Below are 7,879 nucleotides of genomic sequence, written 5' to 3' on the forward strand. Positions count from 1 at the left end.
GAGAGAGAGAGAGAGAGAGAGAGAGAGAGAACTGTTCACATAATTAAATGAACTATTTTAAAAAGGACCACTGAGGCTAGGTAAATTCTATGGAATCCTCTTGAATATTAAGAGGAAGATAAAATATAAATGAAAAAATGGATTGTCAGACTTACACAAGCAGGCAAGAACAGAGTTTTTATTGTTCTAGGTAGAAATAACAAATTCTCCTTGACCTCCTCAGGTTAATAATGCCTACTTTAACCATAGGTTTTCATAGTGATGCCAATCTATCCAAAAGTACAATGGAATAAGATGGGTCAAGGGTCTTAAGTCCATAGAACCATAAAATATCAGAGAAGAAAAGGATTTTTAGAGCTTATTCAGTTCAGTTGTATCATGTTTCAGTTGCTAGAGATCTGTTGTTGAGTCATTTCAGTCATGTCTGACCCTTCATGACCCCATCTGGAGTTTTCTTGGCAAAGATTCTAAAGTGGTTAACCATTTCCTTCTCCAGCTCATTTTACAGATGAGGAAACTAAGGCAAACAAGGTTAAGTGACTTGCCCAGGATCACACAGCTAGAAAGTGTCTGAGGCCAGATTTGAACTCAGGTCTTCCTAACTCCAGGGCTGGAGCTTTATCCCCGACACCACCTAGAATCCCAAAGAGAAATGACATGACTAATAATTGGCAAAGTTGAAATTAATGCAGTACACTGAAAGGGGCACTGGTTCTGTAGTAGTGCTTGATAAGGCATGAGTCCCTTCTCTGTGCCTCAGTTTCCTCATCTGTAAAATGAAGGGATGGGACTAGATAGCCTCCGAAGTCTTTTCCAACTCTATCAAGACCACTTTAGTGGTCTTCACTCCCGTAGAAGCTAACAACAACCACCTCAGACTTCTGTTAAATGCCTACGACGGGCAGAGAACTATATTAGATGCCAGAGACAAAAAAAATAATGGTATAAAAAGAAGATACAATCCTAGCCCTCAAGGAATGTACAGAGAGACACGGCATGGACAGAGATAAGTGTGATTAAAGTTAGGAAACAGAGAAACTCAAAGTGCATCAGAAAAATCTGAGAAGGGAGAGAGCTCTCTCAGCTGGTAAAGAAAGAGCAAATTCAGGCAAGACTTTCCAGAGAGTGACCTGAGCTGAGCCCTGAAGGATGAGGAGACTGAGAAGAGGCAGCGTTACACTTCAAGCACAAGGGGCAGTCTGTACAAATGCAAAGGCAAGTGATATCTTAATCTGACAAACAACTAGTTTAGATGGGATGTAGAGCATGTGAAGGCCAATAAAAGGGGATGTGTGTGTGTGGGGGGGGGGGAACCAACCATTTAGAAAAATTAGTTGGAGTCATTGTGGAGAGACTTGTATGTTTGTCCTTTGTTTTTGAAGAGGACCATGGCATCAGGGAAAGGATGACATGACTTGCAGATGACTTTGATTCTAGTGAAGGATAGCTGTGCAAGGTCACCAGCCTCACTTTCTCCTCCACAGCCATCTGGGTCCAGAGACCAGGTATTCATTAGGATGACTGGACATGGCCCAGAATGCAATGGGAGACCCTGGCTCTTTAGGCTAAAGCCTTTTCACATACTCACTTAGAGTGAAGTAATACCCATTCAGTGAATAGACCTCCTTAAGAAATGAATCAAGGAATGGCCCCTTATGCAGAAGAAGGAATTTATTTTTAGCCTATTGGCAATAGGGAACCCCAGAAAGATTTTGAGCTAAAGAGTGACTGTCACATTTATGCCAGGGTAGCTCCAGGATAGGACAAGACTCTCCTAAATAAGGTACATATACAGTAGTGATGCCTGTACAGGACCTGTGCCAGAGGAACTTAAGAAATTGGGAGTAGAATCTATTAAGCCTAAAGATAGAATGAGGTAAAATTAAAAATACTGAAATGTATACAATTAAACATAAGTTAGAAAAGAATGGAATAATTTCTAGTTATTTCTATTTATTTAGCTCTTACTCTTAATTATATATCATCTCTAGGTAGATATTTGTGTGAATTCTTATTAATATTTGTACTTAGCAAAGAGGAAAAGAGCCCATATATACAAAAAAATTAGAGGCAGCTTTTTTCAGTAATAAAGAATTAGAAAATGAGGGGCTATCCATCAGCTGGGGAATAGCTGAACAAGTTATGGTATATTAATGTGATTAATAATATTTTACCATAAGAAAATAATAGGGGTGGCTAGGTGGTACAGTGAATGGAGCAATGGCCCTGGAGTCAGGAGGACCTGAATTCAGATCTGGCCTCAGACACTTAACACAAAAACTAGCCATGTGACCTTGGGCAAGTCACTTAACCCCAATTGCCTTCCAAAAAAGCAAAAAAAAAAAGAATAAAGGAGATGTTCTCTTTTTAAAATTATATTTTATTTTTCCCAATTACATGTAAAGGCAACTTTTAGCACTCGTTTTTTTTTTTATTTTGGAGATTCAAATTCTATCTGTCCCTCTGAGATGGGAAGTAGTTTGATATAAGTTATACATGTACAGTCATGCAAAATATATTTCCATATTCATTATGTTATGAAAGAAGACACAGACCAAAAAATAACAATAATAACATACAAAAAATAAAGTGAAAAAGTATGCTTAGATCTGCATTCAGACTCCATCAGAGCTTTCTCTGGGTTTAGGTAGCATCTTTCATCATGAGTCCTTTGTAATTGTCTTGGATTACTGCTTTGCTGCAAATAGCTAAATCATTCACAGTTGATCACTGTATAATACTGCTATTACTATGTACAATGTTCTTCTGGATCTGTTTACTCCACCTTATATCAGTTCATGTAAGTCTTTCCAGGTTTTTCTGAAACCTACCTGCTCATCATTTCTTATAGCACAATAGTATTCCATTACAATCATATAGTACAGCTTGTTCAGCCATTCCTTAATTGATGGGCATTGAAGGAGATGGTTTCAGAAAATCTTGGTAAGACTCATATAAACTGATTGAAGACTGAGGTGAACAAAATCCGAAAAACATAATACAGCAACGACAATATTATAAAGATAATTAACTCTAAAAGGCATAGTAATTCTGATCAACATAATGACTAACCACAATTCCAAAGAACTCACAATGAGACATGCTATCTTATCTCCAAAAATAGAACTGAGAGACTGAGATTGTAAAGTGAAGCATATTTTCTTCTTTTTTCTTTCTTTTCCTCCTTTCTTAGAACATGACTAATGAGAAAATTTGTTTTGCATGTCTATACATATTTATAATAGATTTTATTTTTCTTGTCTTCTCAAGGCAGGGGATGGGAGGGAGAGGTAAAGAATTTTGAACTGAAAATAATTGTTTGATTGTGTTTAGTTTGTATGAGTTCTACCTTCAAGGAACCAAAATGATATTTGAGTGTGGAAGTGTCCTTCTCTTTGTCTCAGTGATGCACACCTACTAGAACCATAACCTTTGAGACTAGGAAGCAATAAGCCATGTAACAGAGTCACCTAGTGACAGGCAGCTTGCCCACATTTTAGTCATAAATGCCTGGATGGAAATAAAATAGCCATTGAAGTAAGACCTGTTAGTGATGAGAAATGTTGAGTGTATTGAAGAGATGCAATGGGGTTATGAAAACTGAGATTCCAGAGAGAACACAATAGTTTGCTTGTTTTTTTTTTGTAGAGAAAAAAAATTGAAAACATTGACTGGTTTTATGATACATGTGAACACAGAAAGCCTCATTCAGAGCCAAAGTATAAGTCATTTCTGGGAATGCACATTTCAGCTGAGAAATGTTAGTGAATGGAACTGTCCCATGAAGGAAAGAACACAGATGATTGGAAGCAAAGTCAATTTAGCTCAAAGGAAAAGGAAAAGGACCCATATGTACAAAAATATGTATTTCAACTCTTTTTGTGAGGGTAAAGAACTGGGAGATAAAGGGTCTCCCATCAATTAGGAAATGACTGAGCAAATGATGGTATATTAATAGAATAGAATACTATTATATTGTAAGAAATTGTGAAAGCAACCATTTCAAAGAAACCTGGAAAGACTTTGATGAACTAATGCAGAGTAAGAGACCAAAATCAGGGGAACCATTTATACTATAACAAAGACATTGTAAAAATGAACAATTATGAAAGACTTGGGAAGAACTCTGATCAGTGCAATGATCAACTATAATTCCAGACCAACGATGAAGAATGCTGCATACCTTGTAGCAGGGAGGTGCTAGACTGAATATGCAAGGTGAGACACCCATTTTTGGCCATGATCAATGTAGGAATTTGTTTTGTTTGACTAAATATATATGCTAGCATACATACTTTTTGATTTCCCTTTTTCTTTTTTTTTCTTTTCTGAGGGGAAGGTGTAAGAGGGAGAAAAAATATTCATTAATTAAAAATAAAATTTAATTTAAAAAGCAAACTCGATTTCTATGCAGGTTACTATACTACATGTTCTGTATCAGGCCACTAGATGATGCTGGGAAGTGGCGAGCATCTATGAAGGAATTTAATCCATGGTAGAACACACAGATGAAAGGCAGATGGAGTTTTAACAACAATGTGAATTGGAGAAAAGACAGTCAGTGAAATATTCTGCATGGAAAGCAATAGAACCACCCAAGGTCACCTCCAAAAGACTTTGACACGTTTTGCCTAGGAAATGACCCCAAACTTTTCTTTGCCGGTATTTGAACAAGCAGCTCAGAAGTTGAATATAAAGTAGGGCAATTACATGAAGTATATTCCTAATTTAATTTAGGAATGGCACACTAGTCAAGCTGCATAATACTAATTATTATTGGGAAGTAGGGAGAAGGGAAAGAAAAATATGCTTTTTATTGCATTGTAGGGGAGTGACTGGACTTTAATCAATTAATTTCTTACTACCCCCCAAATAGTTGATGGAATGAAAGAAAGTAAAAGGGGTGGTGATTGACTTAACAAAGTATATTTAAAGAAACAGTGTTGAAAAGATTTACTTTGGGTTCAGATCCTTTTTAAAGGAATTTGAAACTTTATTGGTTTTCCCAACAATTTTTACCAAATAATGAATTCTTATCCCAAAATCTTAAGGGGGGAAGGGAAGAAAAAAAAAGGAAAAAAAAGAAATTTGCATGATAATTATGTTGTATATTTGAAAGGAATAGCAAGTTGTGGATAGTAGATTTTCAGTTTCACATGCAATCATCTTTGTATTGTACTGTTATGGAAATGCTTGCTTTATTCCATAAATTAAAAATAAAATACTTTTTTGAAAAAAGAAACTTTATAGGAAAAGAGAGAGTGGGTCTGCCAGAACTTCATATTCAGTGTACCACATGTCACTTAAAAAGAGTTGATAGTAAATGTTGAATCAAGTCAAGAAATGCTCCATCTACTTATCAATATAGGATGCTAAGATATGTCTTTGATTTAATTAGGGCATATCCATTTTATCACAAAATTGAAATGACCTTACAGATCAGAGATATGAAGTCTATAGTAGCAGCCTAAACATTCTTCAAAGCTTCTTTGCTTCCAGGAGATGGAAAAGGGAATTTGATGGTTATGTGCATTTCAGTGAGGGAAGGGGCACTTGCTGCCCAGTAGAGTAAGAAATGCCATCCACCTGCACACCCAAGTTAAGGCAAAAACTCAGCATCCCTGTGGGCAGACAGTGAAGTGGGACAGTAATGTCCTTGGCCATGTTCTCCAACCCTAGTTAGATAATCTTGAGAGGTCAGAAACCTTTATAAGTCACTGCTGTGGTACATACACACACACACACAAACTCACAATCACATGGCATTTACATGAACTTGTGATTAATGCTCAGACTGAAAAGAGTCATGAGTCTACAGAGCCTGTAAATAAAAGTGAGGGTCATGCTGGGAATGTAACATAGCAGGCTTCTAGTTTCCCTGATTCATTAAAACCTGGTTAAACTCAACGATAATAGAATCCATGTTTGAAAGAAAGACACTAAGATCTGGGGATTCAACTGCATGATGTTCTGGTCTCTCATACTAACAATAATATCATTATAATAGCTGTCACTTATAAAGTGCCTTAAAGTTTGCAAAATGTTTTGAAAATATTATCTGATTTGAGCCTCAAAACCATCCTGTGAGGCAGGTGTTATTATCCCCATTTTACAGATGAGAAAACTGAGGTAAACAGAGGCAAAGTCATTTACCCAAGACCACACAGCTAGGAAGTGTCTATGGTCAAATTTGAACTCAGGTCTTTTTGATTCTAGGTCTAGTGGCCATTGCCTGCTGAGATCAGAAGGGATTACATTTAGTGATTATTGTCTTCATCATTTTTTCAGTTGTGTGCAACTCTTCATGACACCATTTGGGGTTTTCTTAGCAGAGAAACTGAAGTGGTTTACCATTTCCTTCTCCAACTCATTTGATAGATGAGGAAACTGAGGCAAACAGTTAAATGACTTGCCCAGGGTCACATAGGTAGTAAGTTTCTACGCTCATATTTTAATTCATTTATTCCTGACTCAAGACCTGGCACTCTATCCACTGTGCCACCTAACTGCCCTTTATAGTATTATCTGATGGTGAGTTATGGTGAGTTAACTGCCTGAGTCCCACTCCTATGTCACGGGGGGGGGGGGGGGGTAAGAGGAGTATTGCAAGACAAAGAGTTCTTGTGGAGCTCTCACTCCCACTCTTTGTCTGGGGGACTGAAGAGAAGGACAAATAGCTCCAGAATAAAAGATTTCTGTCCCTGAAAGTGCAAGATCCGAGTATTGATTTGTACCTGCTGTCCATCTTCCATGAAACTGATGCTTCTGTTTTACACTATGCATTTCATAATATGATTAAACTGTGCGTTTGATGTTGAATGAAAATGAAGGAAAGAGGAAACAATGAGAGAAGGGAAAGGGTGCACACTGATTCAGTGGGGTCCAAGGCAGCAATTGATTGACACGTATGCCTAGAGAAGAGTCTTGAATGTAACAATTACATAGTAGTGGGAATCCAAGTACTGAGTGATTGACATGCCATATGCCCCCAAGGTCTTGACTATTTAGGGGATCTAGATTTTTTTTTCCTTTATGTCTATAACTATAATGATCAGAACAAAGGATATGGGAAGAGAAACTGATTTTTCTTGTGGGAAGAGTCAAAATAAATGGACAATCACACAAAAAATTTGGGTGGATTGTCTCAGAAGGAACAACGGATGAGTCTAGAGGCTTCCTTTCCAGAGAAAAGGTCCTCTTGAAGTCCCTCCTATTTCTTCATAACTTAGAGGAATAAAAAGAAACCAAGAGAGATTTAAAAGAACTGCTAAAGTGAGATTCTTAAAACATCACAGATCTGACCACATCACTCTTTCTACTGAAGAGTTGTTAATGGTTTCCGATCACATCTAGCATAGAGGACAAATTCCTCTGTTTATTATTATAAGTCGATTACAGACTGACTCCCATCAAACTGGTCTACTTAATATCCCCTCCTCCCATGATCTGCCATCAGAGGATGTCTTCCATACCTGTAATTCTCTCCCTCATCTGCCCCTCTTGCAGCCTCAGCTATGGACCTAGCTCTCATATGAGACCTTTTCTGATTCCCGTTATTGCCAGGGTTCTGCTTCTTTAAAAATACTTAATATTTCCTTTATATAAAGTTTTCTATTTGCTTTTTGGGGAGTACAAACTGTTTGAGAACAGAGACTTTCTTCTTTGTCCTCACATCCCAACACCTAGCACAAAGCTTGACAGTAGTAGTAGGCAATTAACATATGCTCATTGAATTTAATTTAATTGGATTTTTATTAATGACATAAGAAAAGGGTCATAAAATCATTGAATCAGAATCTTCATGTTGGAAAAGCCTTGAGGGAATAGCTAGCCTAATCCTTTATGCAGGAATTCTTTTTATAGCATCTCTAACAAGTGG

This window comes from Petaurus breviceps, unplaced genomic scaffold, assembly GCF_028583685.1.
Source record: "Petaurus breviceps papuanus isolate PSGF00001 unplaced genomic scaffold, PetGlider_PUasm1.0 90424, whole genome shotgun sequence".
Taxonomy (NCBI): Eukaryota; Metazoa; Chordata; class Mammalia; order Diprotodontia; family Petauridae; genus Petaurus; species Petaurus breviceps.